Below are 20,402 nucleotides of genomic sequence, written 5' to 3'. Positions count from 1 at the left end.
GTTGGTGGATTTGGATCATGTCATACTCGAACAACCCGAGGGATGTTGAGTTGAGTGGGAGTTCTTAATTAATATGATTAATTGAACTCATTATCATGAACATAGTCTAAGTTGTCTTTGCAAATTATGTTATAGATGATTAGCTTGTGTTGTAGATCCCGTGTATTTGCTATGTTATAGTAGCAATTATACGGACTGGGTCCGTAATCTGAGGATTGTCCTCATTGCCACACAGAAGGCTTATGTCCTTAATACACCGTCAGTGTGCTACCCCAAGCATCGTCCGTGGATCTTGCAAACATTTGACATACATGTTTCGATGACTACATGATAGTTCAATGTGTCATGCTTTACGGCTTAGAAGTGAGGCTCCAAAACGTTTTTGAACGTCACAGAACATATGAGATGTTCCAAGAACTAGAATTAGGATTTTAGGTTCGTGTCCATGTTGAGAGGTATGAAACCTCCAACAAGATTCTTTGCTTGCAAAGTAAAGGAGAAAAGCTCAATCGTTGAGCATGTGCTCATATTATCTCGGTACTACAATCACTTGAGTCAAGTGGGAGTTGATCTTCCAGATAAGATAGTGAATGACATAGTTCTCCAAAGTCACTGCCATGAAGCTACTAAGCTTCGTGATGAACTATAGCATACCAGGGATGGAGTATATAATCCCTGAGATATTCGTGATGTTTGACACCACGAAGGTAGAAATCAAGAAGGAGCATCAAGTGTTGATGGTTAGTAGAACCACTAGTTTCAAGAAGGGAAAAGGGAAATGAAGGGAAACTTCGAGAATGACAAGTCAGTTATCACTCCAATGAAGAAACCCAAGGTTGAACCCAAACCCGAGACTAAGTGCTTCTAAGATGAGGGGAATGGTCAGTGAGGCGGGACTGTCCTAGATACTTGGTAGATAAGAAGGCTGGCAACATTAATAGAAGTATATTAGATGTACGTGTTATTGATGTGTATATTACTAGTACTCCTTGTAGCACCTGGGTATTACATACCGGTTGAGTTGCTAAATGTTGGTAACTCGAAATAAAAGCTATGGAATAAACAGAGACTAGCTAAAGGCGAGGTGACGATGTCTGTTGGAAGTGTTTCCAAGGTTGATGTGATCACCATCACACGCTCCCTATACCTTAGGGATTAGTGTTGAACCTAAACAAAGGTTGTTTGGTGTTTGCGTTGAGCATAAACATGATTGAATCATGTTTATTGCAATACAGTTATTCATTTAAGTCAGAGAATAATGGTTATTCTATTTACCTAAATAATACCTTCAATGGTCATGCACCTAATATGAATGGTTTATTGAATCTCGATCCTAGTAATACACATGTTCATAATATTGATGTCAAAAGATACAAAGTAGTAATGTTAGTACCACTTACTTGTGGCACTGCCTCTTAAGTCATATTGGAATAAAAACGCATGAAGAAACTCCATGCTGATGGATCTTTGGACTCATTCGATTTTGAATCATTTGAGACATGCGAACCATGCCTATTGGTATAAGCGCATGAAGTAACTCCATGCAGATGGATCTTTTGGACTCACTTGATTTCGAATCAATTGAGACATGCAAACCATGCCACATGGACAAGATGACTGAAGGCCTCGTTTTCCAGTGAGATGGAACGAGAAAGTGACTTATTGGAAACAATGCGTTTTGTTGTATGTAGTCCAATGAGTGCTAAAGCATGCAGTGGATATCCTTATGTTCTTACTTCACCGATGATTTGAGTAGATACAAGTATATTTACTTGATGACTCACAAGTTTGAAATATTGAAAATTTCAAGCAATTTCAGAGTGAAGTTGAAGATTATCGTGACAAGAGGATGATATGTCTATGATGTGATAGTAGAGGTGAATATGTGAGTTGCGAGTTTGGCATACATTTAAAACAATATGGAAATTGTTTTCACAACTAATGCTACCTAGAACACCATAATGTGATGGTGTGTCCGAATGTCGTAGTAGTGCCGTATTGAATATGGTGCATACTATGATGTCTCTTATCGATTTGCCACTATAGTTTTGGGTTATGCATTAGAGACAACCACATTCACTTTAAATAGGACACAATTTAATTCCATTGAGATGACACGTATGAATTGTGGTTTGAAGAAAAATAAGTTGTCGTTTCTTAAAGTTTGGGGCTGCGATGCTTATGTCAAAAGGCTTCAGCCTGATAAGCTCGAACCCAAAGCGGATAGATGCATTTTCGTAGGATACCTGAAACAGTTGGGTATACCTCCTATCTCAGATCCAAAAGCAAAATGTTTGTTGCCTAAAATAGGTCCTTTCTCGAAAAAGAGTTTCTTTTGGAAGAATTGAGTGGGAGGATGGTGGAACTTGATGAGGTTTTTGAACCGTCACTTCAACCAGAGAGTAGTAGGATGCAGGATGTTGTTCCTGTGACGCCTACACCAGTTGAAGTGGAAGCTGATGATGGTGATCGTGTAGCTTTGGATCAAGTTACTATGAAACCTCGTAGGCCGACAAGGGCACGTACTGCTCCACAGTGGTACGATAATCATGTCTTGAAGGTCATGTTATTGGACAACGATGAACTTATGAGCTATGGAGAAACGATGCCAGATTCCAAGAAATGTTCATATTTCATTTAGAAAATGTTAATCAAGCATCTAAAAAATGTTTAAATGTGCATAGAAAAAATGTTGACCATGTATTAAAAAATACTCATCAAGCACTTGAAAATAGTTTATAAGTGTGTATAGGAAAAATGTTGACCATGTACTAAAAAACTGTTAATCCTGTATTTCAGAAATTTTAATAAAGTAATTAAAAGGGTTTAAATGAATATGAAAAAAATGCTGACTATGTATTAAAAAATATTATAATTTTGTCCTGAAAAAATGTTAAACATGTATTAGAAAAATGTTGAAACTAAAAGAAGAAAGAAAACACAATATAAAACCGAAAAACAAATGGCAATAGTGGACAAGACAAAGTAAAGAAACGAAAAATAAAAACACCTGAAGAAAACAGGATAAATCAGAAGAAACTAGAGAAATAAAAGACAAAAATATGTTGAAACAAAAACAGGATAAATCAGAAGAAACTGGAGAAAGAAAACACAAAAAAAGGTTGAAACAAAACAAAAACAAAAAACGAGGGAAACCATTGAAGAACCGGATCTTTCTCGTCTCAAGTATATGGTACTCCTGCTATTTGAAAAGAAATGATAGCTAACCTAGCGGTTAACAACGATGTGTGTTATTCTCGAGGCCCTATGATCTAATCCCGGTACTTGTCTTTTTCCTTCTCATTTCCTCTTTTCGGTGTATAAGATGCTTCAGCACGATGTCCTTGCAAATAGCTTAATCTGATATATAGCATTCGCGCTGGGAAAGGGGGACCACCTATATAAGTAGGAAAACGCTGTCGTCCTACCGACGGATCCTGATTTCGCGTCCACCGTCTCCTTTGTTCGCCACGTGGCCGGGCGGGACGAGCCGTTTCCTGAAACAACCCCATTGTTTCAGGATGTTTCCTGCAACTTAGGAGTAGTTGCAGAACGAGGAATCCAGGCATGGCGACGACGGCTTCCACGGGAAGAGCTCGCCGGCCGCCCCGCCGGCCGCCCCGCCGCCGGCCGCCTCGCCGGCCGCCCCGCCCCGCCTAGAGCTCGCCGGCCGCCCCGCCCCGCCGCCTAGCCGGCCGCCGCCCCGCCGGCCGACCCGCGTCGGCCCTGCCTCCCCGCGCCAGACCGGATCTGGATCGACCCACTTTCTGCAACAAAGCGATTGTGTCAGAAACTCGAGCGTTGTCCCAGGAATTACTCGGTGCCCACAAAGCGTGCGCGAAGAAAAAAAACCTGCAACAAAGCTATTGTTTCAGAAACTGGGGCATTGTTTCAGAAATTACAGGCGACCGAGTCGCGTAGATCGAACGGCTGCGCGCGTACATTGGACGGTCCTCGAGGTGGCGGATGTTTACTAAACATCCGCCGGTGGACGCGTAGCAGCCCCATATAAGTACTATATAAGTAACTACGGAGTATATTAAAGTGGCAAGCGTTTGGTTTTTCCCGTTTTTAACTCTTTTTTACCGATGTCCTATTGACATTTATGTGGCTGGCCTCCTCTTTTTTTTTTTTTACAGCTCCTGCTGATTCCAGCGCTTACTTCTTCTTTCTTCCAGAAACACACAGAGAGCACGAGAGATGGACATGGGGAAAAAGAAGTTGTGCTGCTCTGTTGCCAGTGGCCCATGCCGCTATCGAATTCCCCTCCCCCTTCGCTATCTCTCCTCCTCCTATCCCTCCTCCGCTTCCGCTCCTCGCGCCTCCCCTCTTTCTCTTACACGGAGAACAGATAAGGGCTAACCGTAGAGATGCGGCAACGATCCCTGCGATGGCGGGATCGATCGCGGTTTCCCCTCGGCTTTCTCCTACCTCGTGCTAGGAGCCATTCATCCAGCGTGACCTTCTCTCTGCACTTAGGCATGCCTGCTCCCACCCCCCCTTTTGTGGCTACAATAGGGATGGTTTTCTGCCCTGCTACAATTTTAGTTTTTTCTTTTCATTGATTGGTTGGTTGATTGATAAAATGTCCGTGCGGTGTCTGGTTTAGTGTGGAGAAATCTTCACAAAAATACATATGTATTGTATTCTTTGATGTTGCTATTTCATGCCCTCTAACTGTTTGTTAGTATGCCTACAAGAACTAAGCATCTTTTTTATGTTTCTATTCTATATCTTGATCCAGTTAGGACTTTTTTGTGTGTACAGGACAACCCCAATGATCATTCACCCATTCCATGTGTCGTGCTTATCTTGAAAAACGGATGTGCCATATAACTAAGTTGCTGGAGTGTACAAATATGGCATGGTTGCCACTTCGGCAGATTGTTCACTAGGTATTGGATTGAGAAGGTACGGGCTAGATGAAAATATACATTGCATTATTTGTTACTCATTTTATAAAACTATTTAATTTATTCCATTTAGATGAAGGTAGCTTCAGCTTATAGACAACCTTTTCTGAACAAATAACAGATGGTCTGATTTGCTCTACTTCTCCAGGTTTCCTTGTGCTACTTGCAGTTTTTATTCTCTGTGATGATGATTAGCATTCGGTCCATAACTAAATAATCTCTATTTAATTATGCTAACATGTCACAATTTCATTCCTCTCTCCACTCATTCTTTAGCGCCTTGAGGCCACTAGCGTTGCTTGCTAAGGAGAAACATGCCTTTGGATAAAATTATTTAAAATTTACCATGTTCTTCTAGGTTAATTTTAAAACATTTTTCATGTATTTCCACTTCTAAAGGGTGTTGCTAGTTTTTCTATTTGAGTACTGGTTTGTTGCAGGGCAAAGCATTTCAAAAGAAGCGTCAACCATTGACTAGCAATTTTGATGCACCGATTACCCTAAGAAGGCAAGCTATTGATCATGTAGTTCAAAGAAAAAATTGAGTCAATTTTTAAAAGCTTCTTATCACAGTTGTTTCACATGTTTCCTAGCATGATGGAAGATGATATGGTGAATAACATGAATTACCTTGTGCTCGATGATGACCCACAAGTATAGGGGATCGATCGTAGTCCTTTCGGTAAGTAAGAGTGTCGAACCCAACGAGGAGCAGAAGGCTCTGATAAACGGATTTCAGCAAGGTAATAACTGCAAGCATTGAAAGTAGCGGTAACAAGTGATTGTGTAGCGAGGTGAAACGTAGCGAATAAAAAGTAACAAGTAACAAGTAGTAGCAACGGTGCAGCAAGTGGCACAATCCCTTTTGTAGCAAGGAACAAGTCTGAACAAAGTCTTATAGGAGAAAAAACGCTTCGAGGACACACGGGAATTTCTGTCATGCTAGTTTCATCATGTTCATATGATTCGCGTTCGTTATTTTGATAGTTTGATATGTGGGTGGACCGGCGCTTGGGTACTGTCCTTACTTGGACAAGCATCCCACTTATGATTAACCTATCTCGCAAGCATCCGCAACTACAAAAGAAGAATTAAGGCAAAGTCTAACCATATCATTAAACTAGTGAATTCAAATCAGCCCCTTACGAAGCAACGCATAGACTGGGGTTTAAGCTTCTGTCACTCCAGCAACCCATCATCTACTTACTACTTTCCAATGCCTTCCTCTAGGCCCAAATATGGTGAAGTGTTATATAGTCGACGTACGTAACACCACTAGAGGAAAAACAACATACATCGTATCAAAATACCGAACGAATATCAAATTCACATGACTATTATCAGCATGACTTATCCCATGTCCTCAGGAACAAAAGTAACTACTCACAAAACATAATCATAATCATGATCAGAGGTGTAATGAATAGCATCAAGAATCTGAACATAAACTCTTTCATCAAGTAATCCAACTAGCATCAACTACAAAGAGTAATCAACACTACTAGCAACCTTACAAGTATCAATCGGAGTTGCGAGACAAAGATTGGTTACAAGAGATGAACTAGGGATTGGAGAGGAGATGATGCTGATGAAGATGTTGATGAAGATGCCTCCCCTCCGACGAGAAGGGTGTTGGTGATGACGATGGCGACGATTTCCCCCTCCGGGAGGGAAGTTTTCCCGGCTGGATCGTCCTATCGGAGCTCTAAATTGGATCTGTTCAAGTTCCGTCTCGTGGCGGCGGCGAAATCACGAAAAAGCTCCCGTCTGATTTTTTATGGACCAAGACGCTTCATATAGCAAAAGAGGGGGCTAGTGGGCCGTCAGGGAGCCCACAAGCCCCTACTCCGTCACCAGGGGGTGGTGGTGTCATGGCTTGTGGCGCCCTGGCAGCCCCCCTCTGGTAGTTCCCTCGTCCAGTATTTTTTATATAATCTCAAAAAAATCCACGTAACTTTTCAGGGCATTTGGAGATGTGCAGAATAGTGGACTAGGATTTGCTTCTTTTCCAGTCCAGAATTTCAACTGCCTGAATTTCCCTCTTCAAATAAACCTTGCAAAATAAAAGAGAAAAGACATAAATATGGTACCACAAGTAATATAACAGCCCCCAAAAAAATATCAACATGAAAGCATGATGTAAAATGAACGTATCAACTCCCTCAAGCTTAGACCTCGCTTGTCCTCAAGCGAAAACCAAGTTTCATAAACATGTCCACATGTTGAGGGACGAAGGTGTCGATAAAACATAATACATACATGAGGGCATCATGATCACACATAGGACAACAATACATCATAAAGATTCTTATGGGAAAGTAACAATTCCTTCACAAAGCAAAGCATGAAGCAAAAACCTTATCGAGAAGTAACCAACAGTAGTCCATAGTCATTGAAGCAATTGCAATTTATCACAACATCACAAAGAGTCAAATAAGAGCTTTTAAGGCAAACCCACATACTCAATCATCTCTTTTTTTCACAATTGTTACAACTCACGTGGTACTCATGGTGTCGAAGTTTCAGCTGGACACAGAGGAAGATAGGGGCTTATAGTTTTGCCTTCCAACCATTTACCTTAAAGGTAAAGTCAACAACAATAAAGCATAAGTACTCAACTCCAAGTTGATATATGAATATAGATCTTTTCCAAGCATATGACGGTAGCCAAGACAAATGCAAAAATAGAGAATTGATGATGATCATCATGACTCTTACAAGGGCAAAAAGTAAAGGTACAAGATAGGCCCTTCGCAGAGGGAAGCAGAGGTTGTCATGCGCTTTTGAGGTTTGAATGCGTGTCCTCTTAGTGCGGAGGAACGTCACTTTATATTGCCTCCTGTGATAAAGAACTTTATTATGCAGTCTGTCGCTTTTATGTCTTCCTCATCACAGATTCGTACAAAGTTTATTTTCCACACACTAATAGATCATACAAATTAGAGAGCAATTTTTATTGCTTGCACCGATGACAACTTACTTGAAGGATCTTATTCAATCCATAGGTAGGTATGATGGACTCTCATGGCAAAACTGGGTTGGAGGTTTATGGATGCACAAGTAGTATCTCTACTTGGTACAGGAGTTTTGGCTAATATGAGGTGGAAGCAATCGTCACATGCTAAGGGATCTCTAATCATATAACATTGTTTGAAATCAAGCAAACACAATTCATTATGTTGTCTTTCTTGTCCAACATCTATTCCTAAGCATGTAATAGTTTGGTGAGTGCTCACAATTGTAAAAAGTGTCTAAGATGATATATTTATATATGAACCTCTCTTTCCTTATTACTTCTTATTAATTGCAACAATGACTGAGGTCTATGTTGTTTTATTCTCAACAAGTTTCAATCATCATACGTGTCATACGTGAAGTTATCACTTTCCATAAGATCATCTCATGATCTTTCATGTTATCGTTCTTTTCATACTTTTGATCATGGCACAAAGCAAAGCCCTTGACTAAGATACTCTTTATTATATAGCTCGTAAGCTCGAATACATCGGGAGAGAGACAAAAGCAAAAGACTCAAACTAAACACTAAAGATTTATTCCTCTAAGAGAAGAAATAAAAACTGAAAATGAAGAACTAAAACAAAGGTAAAAGCAAAAGAAATAAAGGTGATACGATATCAGGGCAACTCCCCCAAGCTTGACAGATGTCAAGAGGATTGCCCATACCAATGCTTAGTTGCCTTCCTTCGGTGGTGATGGTGGTGGAGTTGTTGAAGCAGTCTTGAGCTTGTCTAATTTCCACTTGAGCAAAAAGTTCTACTCCCTCAAATCGTCATTTTCTTCCTCAAGCTTCAACACTCCATGGTAAAGTTCCTGCTTACTCTCCTGCAAGAAACGAAAAGAGATAAAAAGGTCTTAGGCTTCTTCCTATGGCCAGGGAGGGTTGACTTCTTGAACTCCACATGGGTGTTTGCAGGTTGAGGTAGAGGAGCCTCCTCTTCATCGGAACTCATTTGCTCCTTCCCTTTGGGCTCATAGTCCTCTTCCTCATCAGTTATCCAGCCATATGGTTCCAAGTCCCCATAGACCTTGGAGTTAGCAAGGTAGTTAGCCACATAGCTCTCTCCCTCTGAATCTTGAGAAGACATCCTGACCTAGATCTGCGGCAGAACAAGCTCGAAACAAAAACAGAGGAAAACTACGCGATACGGAGATCAAAACCTTCGGGCGACTATATATTGATTTTTTCTGGGCCAGAAGGAGTCCTCCGCTAGAAAACGGAGTCCGGGAGGCACACGAGGTGCCCACAAGCTTGCCCTCTGCCACCAGGGGGTAGGGGGCGGTGGCAGGGCTTGTGGCCACCTCGTTCGCTCTCCGGACTGCTTTTTATTTTTCTAATTTTCCAAAAATTCCAAAACGGAAGAAATTTCCTATTGGAAAAGCATCAGAGTCCAATTTCTTACCGAAACAGATGCATCTTCGTTTTCAAGGTCTGAAACAGGCTGATAAACATCCCTTATGTACTCCTCTGGAGTTATGACATTGATGATATTGGTCTCAACATTTATGAAAGTACCAGAGATGTAATGCTTGATTCTTTGCCCATTTACCACTCTAGGAAAATTTCCTTCCGTGTTATTGATTTTGATGGCACCGGAACGATATACTTCCTCGATAACATAGGGACCTTCCCATTTAGAGAGAAGCTTGCCTGCAAAGAATCTCAAACGAGAATTGTATAGCAGGACATAATCACCTACATTGAACTCTCGCTTGTGTATTCGTTTGTCGTGCCATCTCTTAACCTTTTTCTTGAACAACCTGGCATTCTCATATGCGTGGGCTCTTCATTCATCTAACGAGCTGATAGCAAACAACCGCTTCTCACCGGCAAGTTTGGAATCAAAGTTGAGCTCTTTGATTGCCCAATAAGCTTTGTGTTCTAGCTCAAGAGGTAAATGACATGCTTTACCGTAAACCATTTTATACGGCGACATGCTCATGGGATTCTTATAAGCAGTCCTATAAGCCCATAGTGCATCGTCAAGTTTGCTAGACCAGTTCTTTTGAGATCTATTGACGATCTTTTGTAGGATCAACTTGATCTCCGTATTACTCAACTCTACTTGACCACTAGACTGAGGATGATAAGGGGATGCAACTCTATGGTTGACATCATACTTAGCTAGCATCTTGTGGAAAACACCATGAATGAAGTGTGAACCGCCATCAGTCATCAAGTATCTAGGGTCTCCAAATCTTGGAAATATGACTTCTTTAAGCATTTTAATAGAGGTGTGGTGATCAACATTTTTAGTGGGGATAGCCTCTACCCACTTAGTAACGTAATCCATAGCAACTAAGATGTGAGTGTACCCATTGAAACTCGGGAAGGGTCCCATATAATCAAAGCCCCAGACATCAAATGGTTCAATGACAAGTGAATAGTTCATAGTCATTTCCTGACGCTTACTGATATTCCCTATTCTTTGGCATTCGTCGCAAGACAAGACAAACTTACGGGCATCCTTGAAGAGAGTGGGCCAATAGAAACCTGATTGCAATATCTTATGGGCAGTTCTATCTCCAGCATGGTGTCCTCCGTAGGCTTCGGAATGACACTTCTGCAAGATCTGTCTCTGTTCATGTTCAGACACACAACGTATAATAACACCATATACCCCTTCCTTATAAAGGTGAGGATCATCCCAAAAGTAGTGTCTCAAATCAAAGAAGAATTTCTTCTTTTGCTGATAGGTGAAACTGGGTGGTATGTATTTGGCTACGATATAGTTTGCATAATCAGCATACCACGGTGCACTATGTGAAGTGCGGATGACATTTAATTGCCCATCAGGAAAGCTATCATCAATAGGTAGTGGGTCATCAAGGACATTCTCTAACCTAGACAAGTTATCTACTACAGGGTTATCAGCACCCTTTCGGTCAACGACGTGCAAATCAAATTCCTATAGCAGGAGAACCCATTTGATCAGCCTAGGCTTAGCGTCCTTCTTCTTCATAAGGTACTTAATAGCAGCATGATCAGAGTGAATAGTGACTTTGGAGTCAACTATATAAGATCTGAAATTTTCACATGCAAACACGGCTGCTATAAATTCCTTCTCCGTAGTGGCATAGTTTCTTTGGGCATTGTCTAGAGTTTTACTAGCGTAGTGAATGACATTCAACTTCTTGTCAACTCTTTGTCCTAGAACAGCACCAACAGCATAATCACTAGCGTCACATATGATTTCAAAGGGCAAGTTCCAGTCAGGTGGTTGAACAATATGTGCGGTTATCAAAGCCTTCTTAAGTATTTCGAAGGCTTCTTCACAATCCTCATCAAAAACAAAGGGAACATCCTTCTACAAGAGGTTGGTAAGAGGCCTAGAAATCTTAAAGAAGTATTTAATGAACCTTCTATAGAAACCAGCATGACCTAGGAAACTTCGTATACCTCTGATATCTATGAGGCAAGGCATTTTCTCAATTACATCAACCTTAGCCTTATCAACTTCAATGCCTCTTTCGGAGATCTTGTGTCCTAAGACGATACCTTCATTAACCATAAAGTGGCACTTCTCCCAATTCAAGACGAGGTTGGTTTCTTCGCATCTCTGTAAGACTCGATCAAGGTTGCTGAGGCAATCATCAAAGGAAGACCCGTAAACAGAGAAGACATCCATGAAAACCTCGACAATCTTTTCACAAAAGTCAGAGAATATAGCCATCATACATCTTTGAAAGGTGGCAGGTGCATTGCATAAGCCAAAAGGCATACGTCTATAAGCAAAGGTACCGAAAGGGCAGGTAAAAGTGGTTTTCTCTTGATCAGTTTGTGCAACAGGTATTTGCGAGAAACCTGAATAACCGTCTAGAAAGCAGAAGTGTGTGTGTTTTGATAGTCTTTCTAGCATTTGGTCGATGAACGGCAAAGGATAGTGATCTTTCCTGGTTGCCTTGTTCAGTTTCCGGAAGTCTATCACCATCCTATAGCCGGTAATAATCCTTTGTGGGATTAGTTCATCCTTATCATTAGGAACGACGGTGATACCTCCCTTCTTAGGTACGCAATGTACTCGACTTACCCAATCACTATGAGCAACAAGATAAATGATTCCTGCTTCCAGAAGCTTTAATATTTCTTTTCTAACGACCTCTTTCATCTTAGGATTTAATCTCCTTTGATGATCAGCAACTGGTTTAAAGTCAGGATCGGTTTTAATCTTGTGCTGACATAGAGTATGACTAATACCCTTAAGATCATCAAGAGTATATCCAATAGCAGCGCGGTGCTTCCTCAGAGTCCTTAGTAACTTCTTCTCTTCGTGCTCTGAGAGGTGGGCACTAATAATGACGGGATATATCTCCTTCTCATCAAGATAGGCATACTTAAGAGTATCAAGCAACTGTTTAAGCTCGAACACAGGATCACCCTTTGGTGGGGAGGATCCCCAAGCAGTTCAACAGGCATATTATTCTTGAGAATAGGATATTTTTCAAAGACAATTTTATCTATCTCATCTCTCTCCTCCATATGCATATCATTTTCATGCTCAAGCAGATATTGCTCTAAAGGATCCGTAGGAGGTACGGCAATAGAGGCACGAGCAATAATTTCATCTCTATCAGACGACTCTCTTTCATGAGGTTGTCTTCCAAACTTGGAGAAGTTAAATTCATGAGACACACCCTTGAAACTAACTGTGACGGTCTGCTTAATGCAATCAATGTGAGCATTGACAGTGTTGAGAAATGGTCTACCGAATATGATGGGACAAAAGCTATCTTGTGCAGTACCAAGGACGAGGAAATTAGTAGGATACTTCGTCTTACCACACAGGACTTCTACGTCTCTCACAATTCCCAGAGGGCAAATAGTGTCTCTATTAGCTAGCGTAATAGTGACATCAATGGGTTCTAACTCAGCAGGTGCAATCTCATCTTTGATTTCATCATATAGAGAACGGGGTATTGCACTTACACTAGCTCCCATATCACATAAACCATGGTAACAGTGATCTCCTATCTTGACAGAAACAACGGGCAGGCCAACTACAGGTCCGTGTTTGTATTTCGCGTGAGGTTTAGCAATTCTAGCAGAGTCCTCACAGAATTTGATAACATGCCCATCTATGTCTTTGGCTAAGAGATCTTTGATAATAGCAACACCAGGTTCAACTTTAATCTCTTCAGGGGTGCAAGTGGTCTAATGTAACCCCTACGTATCACAGTTGGAGCTTTAGAATAATCCTTTATCCTAGAAGGGTATGGTGGTTTCTCAGTGTAAGCACAAGGAACAATAGGATCACTAAAAGCAATGACTTTCTCCTCAACTAGATTGGTTTTGGCTATGTTGCTTTCTATAGGAGGATGATATTTAAACCACTTCTCTTTGGGAAGATCAACATGAGCAACAAAAGATTCACATAGAGAAGCTACTATTTCAGAGTCAAGTCCGTACTTAGCGCTAAAATCTCTAGAAGTGTATGTCTCAACAAAAGATTTAACGCAATCAAACTGGAAATTCATACCTGACTCCTTACCTTCCTCCAGCTCCCAATCTTCAGAGTTGCGTTTGATTCTTTCCAATAAATTCCACTTGTGATCAATATCCTTCTTCATAAAAGAACCGGTACAAGAAGTGTCAAGCATGGTATGATCTTCATGAGAAAGCCGAGCATAAAAGTTTTGAATATAGCATTGATTTAAGCCTCCCCTAAGCTTGAGCTATGCTTTCCCTGTCACGAGGCCAAAAGTTATAAATAAAGTTACGATCACGATGTACTAAACGCATAGGATATAACTTTTGATGCAATTCCAATTTCAACCGATTGTAGCCCCATGATCCAGTATCATCACATAGCCTATACCATGTCAACGCCTTATTCTTCAAAGATAAAGGAAATAATTTCTTATTTACCTCATCCTCGGGCAAACCTGCAAGCTTAAATAAACCACAAACTTCATCTACATAGATCAGATGCAAGTCTGGATTTGAAGATCCATCTCCTGTGAAAGGATTAGCCAGCAGTTTCTCAAGCATACCCGAAGGAATTTCATAAAAGATATTTTCAGTAGGTACCTTAGGTCGAGGAACAACTCCTCGTGGTTCCGTTCGTGGTGAAGATACCCCGAACAAACTCCTCAAAGGAACAGTTTCCATAGTGACAAGTGACAATAAATTTCAGCACAGTATATAAATGTTTCCTTACCAATCTCCACTTACCAAAGACGCTTCACTCCCCGGCAACGGCGCCAGAAAAGAGTCTTGATGACCCACAAGTATAGGGGATCAATCGTAGTCCTTTCGATAAGTAAGAGTGTTGAACCCAACGAGGAGCAGAAGGCTCTGATAAACGGATTTCAGCAAGGTAATAACTGCAAGCACTGAAAGTAGCGGTAACAAGTGATTGTGTAGCGAGGTGAAACGTAGCGAGCAAAAAGTAACAAGTAACAAGTAGTAGCAATGGTGCAGCAAGTGGCCCAATCCCTTTTGTAGCAAGGGACAAGCCTGGACAAGGGAATTTCTGTCATGCTAGTTTGATCATGTTCATATGATTCGCGTTCGTTACTTTGATAGTTTGATATGTGGGTGGACCGGCGCTTGGGTACTGCCCTTACTTGGACAAGCATCCCACTTATGATTAACCTCTCTCGCAAGCATCCGCAACTACAAAAGAAGAATTAAGGCAAAGTCTAACCATAGCATTAAACTAGTGGATCCAAATCAGCCCCTTACGAAGCAACGCATAGACTGGGGTTGAAGCTTCTGTCACTCCAGCAACCCATCATCTACTTACTACTTCCCAATGCATTCCTCTAGGCCCAAATATGGTGAAGTGTTATGTAGTCGACGTTCATATAACATCACTAGAGGAAAAACAACATACAACTTATCAAAATACCGAACGAATATCAAATTCACATATGACTATTATCAGCATGACTTATCCCATGTCCTCAGGAACAAAAGTAACTACTCACAAAACATAATCATAATCATTATCAGAGGTGTAATGAATGGCATCAAGGATCTGAACATAAACTCTTACACCAAGTAATCCAACTAGCATCAATTACAAAGAGTAATCAACAGTACTAGCAACCTTACAAGTACCAATCGGAGTTGCGAGACGAAGATTGGTTACAAGAGATGAACTAGGGATTGGAGAGGAGATGGTGCTGATGAAGATGCCTCCCCTCCGATGAGAGGAGTGTTGGTGATGACGATGGCGACTATTTCCCCCTCCGGGAGGGAAGTTTCCCCGGCAGGATCGTCCTGCCGGAGCTCTAGATTGGATCTGCTCAAGTTCCGCCTCGTGGCGGCGGCGAAACCACGAAAAAGCTCCCGACTGATTTTTTTCTGGACCAAGACGCTTCATATAGCAAAAGGGGGGGGGGCTAGTGGGCCGTCAGGGAGCCCACAAGCCCCCACTCCGCCAGGGGGGGTGGCGGTGTCAGGGCTTGTGGCACCCTGGCAGCCCCTCTTTGGTAGTTCTTTCGTCTAGTATTTTTTATATAATCTCAAAAAATTCCACGTAACTTTTCAAGGCATTTGGAGATGTGAAGAATAGTGGACTAGGAGTTTCTCCTTTTTCAGTCCAGAATTCCAGCTGCCTGAATTCTCCCTCTTCAAATAAACCTTGCAAAATAAGAGAGAAAAGGCATAAATATGGTACCAAAAGTAATATATTAGCCCAAAAAACAATAAATATCAACATGAAAGCATGATGTAAAATGGACGTATCACTCGACAAGTCGGTCAACACGATCCGGATTCTGGCTATGGACACCGTCAAGAAGGCCAACTCCGTCAATCTCGATATGCTGATGGGCCACATCCTCTATGACCAGGTCATGAGGTCTAATAATTCTTAGTGACTCAACTACGCCTGATTCGTCCTCTTTACCAAAGAGTACATGTTCCAATAAATATATGTAGTACTTAAGAAGCTAATTTCTATAGTTCTTCCATTTCAACATCGAAAGGTGCAATTCATTCTGATGTGTGCTTGGTTGAATTAGATTCTACTGTACTTAGGTATGCCGTTGATAGATATTACAGATGTTTCGTTGCCAACCAACAGAATGCTAAATTTGTCCTTACGTTCCAACCAGTTTGCGATCATGGAACTACCACTCTTAAAAGATGTAAATGATACGTCCATTTTGCATCATGCTTTTATGTTGATATTTATCGTTTTTTGGGCTGTTATACACTTCACGGTACAATACTTATGCATTTTCTCTCTTATTTTGCAAGATTTACATGAAGAAGGAGAATGCTGGCAGCTGGAATTCTGGCCTGAAAAAGGAGCAAGTTTGAGATACCTATTCTGCGCAACTCCAAAAGCCGTGAAAATCAATGAGGAATTATTTTGGAATTTATAAAAAAAACTGGGCCAAAGAAGTACTAGAGGGGAGACACCAGGAGGCCACAAGCCTGCTAGGCGCGGCCTACCCCCTGGCCGCGCCTAGGGGGCTTGTGGGCTCCCTGTTGGCCCTCTAGCTCCCCTCTTTTGCTATAAGGAGGGTTTCGTTCCAGAAAAAATCAGGAGGAGGCTTTCGGGAGGAATCGCCGCCACCACGAGGCGGAACTTGAGCAGAACCAATCTAGAGCTCCGACATGGTCGTCCTGCCGGGGAAACTTCCCTCCCGAAGGGGGAAACCGTCGCCATCGTCATCACCAACACTCCTCTCATCGGAGAGGACTCATCACCATCAACATCTTCATCAGCACCATCTCATCTCCAAACCCTAGTTCATCTTTTGTAACCAATCTCCGTCTCACGACTCCGATTGGTACTCGTAAGGTTACTTGTAGTGTTAATAACTCTTTGTAGTTGATGCTAGTTGGATTACTCGGTGGAAGATTATATGTTCAGATCCTTGATGCTATTCAGTACCTCTCTGGTCATGAATATTATTATGCTTTGTGAGTAGTCACTTTTGTTGCTGAGGACATGGGATACGTCATGCTATAAGTAGTCATGTGAATTTGGTATTCGTTCGATATTTTGATGTGTTGTATGTTGTTTTTCCTCTAGTGGTGTTATGTGAACGTCGACAACAAAACACTTCACCATTATTTGGGTCTAGAGGAAGTCATTGGGAAGTAGTAAGTAGATGATGGGTTGCTAGAGTGACAAAAGCTTAAATCCTAGTTTATGCATTGCTTCGTAAGGGGCTGATTTGGATCCACTAGTTTAATGCTATGGTTAGACTTTGTCTTAATTCTTCTTTCGTAGTTGCGGATGCTTGCGAGAGGGGTTAATCATAAGTGGGAGGATTGTCCAAGTAAGGACAGCACCCAAGCACCGGTCCACCCACATATCAAACTATCAAAGTAGTGAACGCGAATCATATGAACATGATGAAAACTAGCTTGACGGAAATTCCCATGTGTCCTCGGGAGCGCTTTACCTCCTATAAGAGTTTGTCCAGGCTTGTCCCTTGCTACAAAAGGGATTGGGCCACTTTGCTGCACCGTTGTTAGGGCCAGTTCTTTTCAGGCAGGATTCTACAGAATCAAGATTCTGGTAAATTTTCCCAGAATCTGCTTCTCCCAGAATCTATCGTCAAGTTCTTTTTAGAGATTATAGTTTGAGATTCTGGAAAGTGTTGGGTGTTGAAATGTCTGTATTACCCTAAAAAAGAAAGAACAGAGACTTGGAAGAGAGAGGATGGCTTCGGCGGAGAGAACGGGCCGGCGACAGCGAGTTCTGGGACGGCGGCGAGGTGGGGCCGACGGCGGATAGGCAGGGTCGTGGAGAAGGAACTTGGGCCGGCGGCCTGGCGGGTTCGCGGAGGAGGAACTAGGGCTGACGAAGGCGAGGTCCTAGCTGATGGAGGTGACGCGGGGTCGGCGGAGGCGAGGTCCTAGTTGATGGAGGCGACGCGGGGCCGGCGGAGGCGAGGTCCAGGCCGACGGCAATGATTTCCGGGCCGGTGGCGCGAGGCGGGGCTGGCGGCGGGGTTGAGTCGTGCAGGACTGCGGGGTGGCATTCTTGACGTAATAACGAACTGGAACAGGGTACTCTATTAACTCCAAACGTTTTCTTTTGAGGGATTCTCGGAAAATCCAACTATTTTGAAGATTTTGGATTGCACTAGGATTCTGCAGAATCCTCTACAGATTTTGGAGAGGCAATCGAGTTCTTTTGGGCAAAGATTTTCCAGACCGAGATTCTTCATAATCTGCTCAAAAGAACTGGCCCTTACTATTGTTACTTGATACTTGCTACGAATCATCTTACCACACAACTTTCTGTTACCGATAATTTCAGTGCTTGCAGAGAATACCTTATTGAAAACCACTTGTCAAATCCTTTTGCTCCTCGTTGGGTTCGACACTCCTACTTATCGAAAGGACTACGATAGATCACCTATACTTGTAGGTCATCAGTAAACAAACAGGAATGCTAGTGCAAAAATAATTTCTTGATTTGCAAGGGTTTGGGAAGTCCAGAATTCTTATACTGGAGACATGTATTATTATTGGAATTTTTTATGAGTTCCAATTCTAGAGTAGTACCTATTTATTTAGATTTTCCTTTGTCTATGATGATTTCAAAACGGTGCAATGGAAGGACCGGTAACCAAGAAAGAGTAGGTCAGTTCAAAAAATCAGTTTAATGAAGGAAGTATCCATACAGTTGAAGATTGCAATATGTACAATGCAAGATCGAGGTACAGATCCGTGGACTATCCTCTACTCTATGGTTACATCTACAACCCATATGGAAATCAATCCTTTCATGGTTCAAAAACGCGGAATCTCGTCTCAATCATCATTTGTCAGGACTTTTCTGGGTAAGTGTGCAGCAACACTATTCTATAGTAAGTTGGTACCAATCCTACAATTAAAGAGGCATTTTCTCTTGCACAGAGAGTTGTCACAACAACTCTTGCTGCTCAAAAGTAACTTTCTTGATTGACAGTCCAGTATAACTTTTGGAGAATGTTCAAGCTACATACCCAAATATGGATTGTGTAATCTCTCCCGTGGCGTGCTATTATATTATTGATCAAATTATAACATAAGTGCAGTATGCTTGTTCGAATATAATGGCGGATCCATTTATGTTCCATACGAGTGCAACCCAATTAAATCATCAATTCTGGACCGAATGAAACTTTACGAAATCAGCTTTAAGATTTGGTTGGCGTCTTTTTATCATAGCATTAATGTTCCTAAATATATATAACAACAATACCTCACAAATCTAAACAAATCAACAGCAACAAACTTGATGGCGGGCACTTCTACGGGCGCGGCGTGTCGCCGCGCTTTTCCGTGCTAGTATCGCTTATTGCGGTAAGGAAATCCTTGTCTCGCACGGGAGATGACTCACCTGGGTCGGACTATTCGTTGTCCTTCAAGGAAATGAAAAATCGCAAAAAATATGAGCGTGATACTGAGAGGAATCAAATGCATGACCTGTTATAGATGGGTGCGATGCGCTAGCCACTCCAAATTTTTTGCAGCGTGAATTTAAAAAAAGGTGCTGACAGCAGCGAAAAATGAAACCAATTTAAAAAATTCCATAAAATAAAACTTATGAGCAATGAATCGAACTCAAGTCCTCCAGCTACGGAAACGAGTCCTTATCTACTATCGTAACTCAGATTAGTGCGTACAATGGAGCCCGTTATATATAAAGGAGATTAAAACTTGTTTAAAAATTTCAATTGTAATTTTTTGAAACGCGAACAAAATTTAGGGGCTCCATACAAATAAAACACATACTAACAAAAAATTCAAAACTTGAATATATTTTAACTTATAACCTACTTTTCGTAAACCCAAACCATTTTTTTAAATAAAAAATTACTAAATGTAAATAAGATAGAAAATAGACTATTTTTTAAAAAACACGATCAATTTTTGTATTTACAAACTGATTACGAAAACATGAACATTTTTACAATTTGTGAACAGTTAGTAAAGTGCACTATTTTTAGAATACGTGAACAAATTTGTAAAACAGGAACATTTTTTGAAATTCTCAAATATTTAAGAATTTGTGAACAAAAGTTAAACACACAAACAGGTTTTAAATTTGTGAATTCATTTTGAAACATGAAAATTTGTTGCCTATGTGAAACTTTTTTGAAAAATAAATAATTTATTGAATTTGGAACAGATTTGCGAAAACAGGAAATATTTTTTAAATTCCAGAAATTTTTGAATATGAGAAAAAATTGGGAAACATGTATTTTTTTAAATACCCAGATATTTTTGAACTTGTGAATAAAATTTAAACATGCGAGAATTTTTCGAATCAGCGAACATAATTTTAGAAATGGGAACTTTTTAAAAACAAACATTTTTTGTTTTGTGAACAAAATTACAAACGGCGATTTGTTTTTGAATTACCGAGCATTTTCTGAAAGAAATTGGACAAATTTAGACATTATATTCTTTGTTGAATTCATGAACAAAATTAGGAGCATTTTCTTTGAAATGAACAAAACTGTTGAAATTTCGACATTTTTCTAGACAAAGGAAAATATATTTGAGAA

General features: G+C 41.0%; 1 long non-coding RNA gene across 1 annotated transcript; it reads left to right on the top strand.

Annotated features, from left to right (window-relative positions):
• The first annotated feature begins 4,145 nt into the window (after positions 1-4,145).
• On the top strand, positions 4,146-5,539 carry LOC123410959. The gene is made up of 2 exons (XR_006613138.1): positions 4,146-4,911; positions 5,354-5,539. It is a non-coding gene; the product is annotated as an uncharacterized LOC123410959 (long non-coding RNA).
• Positions 5,540-20,402: the final 14,863 nt, after the last annotated feature.

The sequence above is a fragment of the Hordeum vulgare genome, chromosome 7H (genome assembly GCF_904849725.1).
Source record: "Hordeum vulgare subsp. vulgare chromosome 7H, MorexV3_pseudomolecules_assembly, whole genome shotgun sequence".
Taxonomy (NCBI): Eukaryota; Viridiplantae; Streptophyta; class Magnoliopsida; order Poales; family Poaceae; genus Hordeum; species Hordeum vulgare.
The sequence above is the reverse complement of the archived record's forward strand: the minus strand, read 5'-3'. Positions and strand labels throughout refer to the sequence as shown.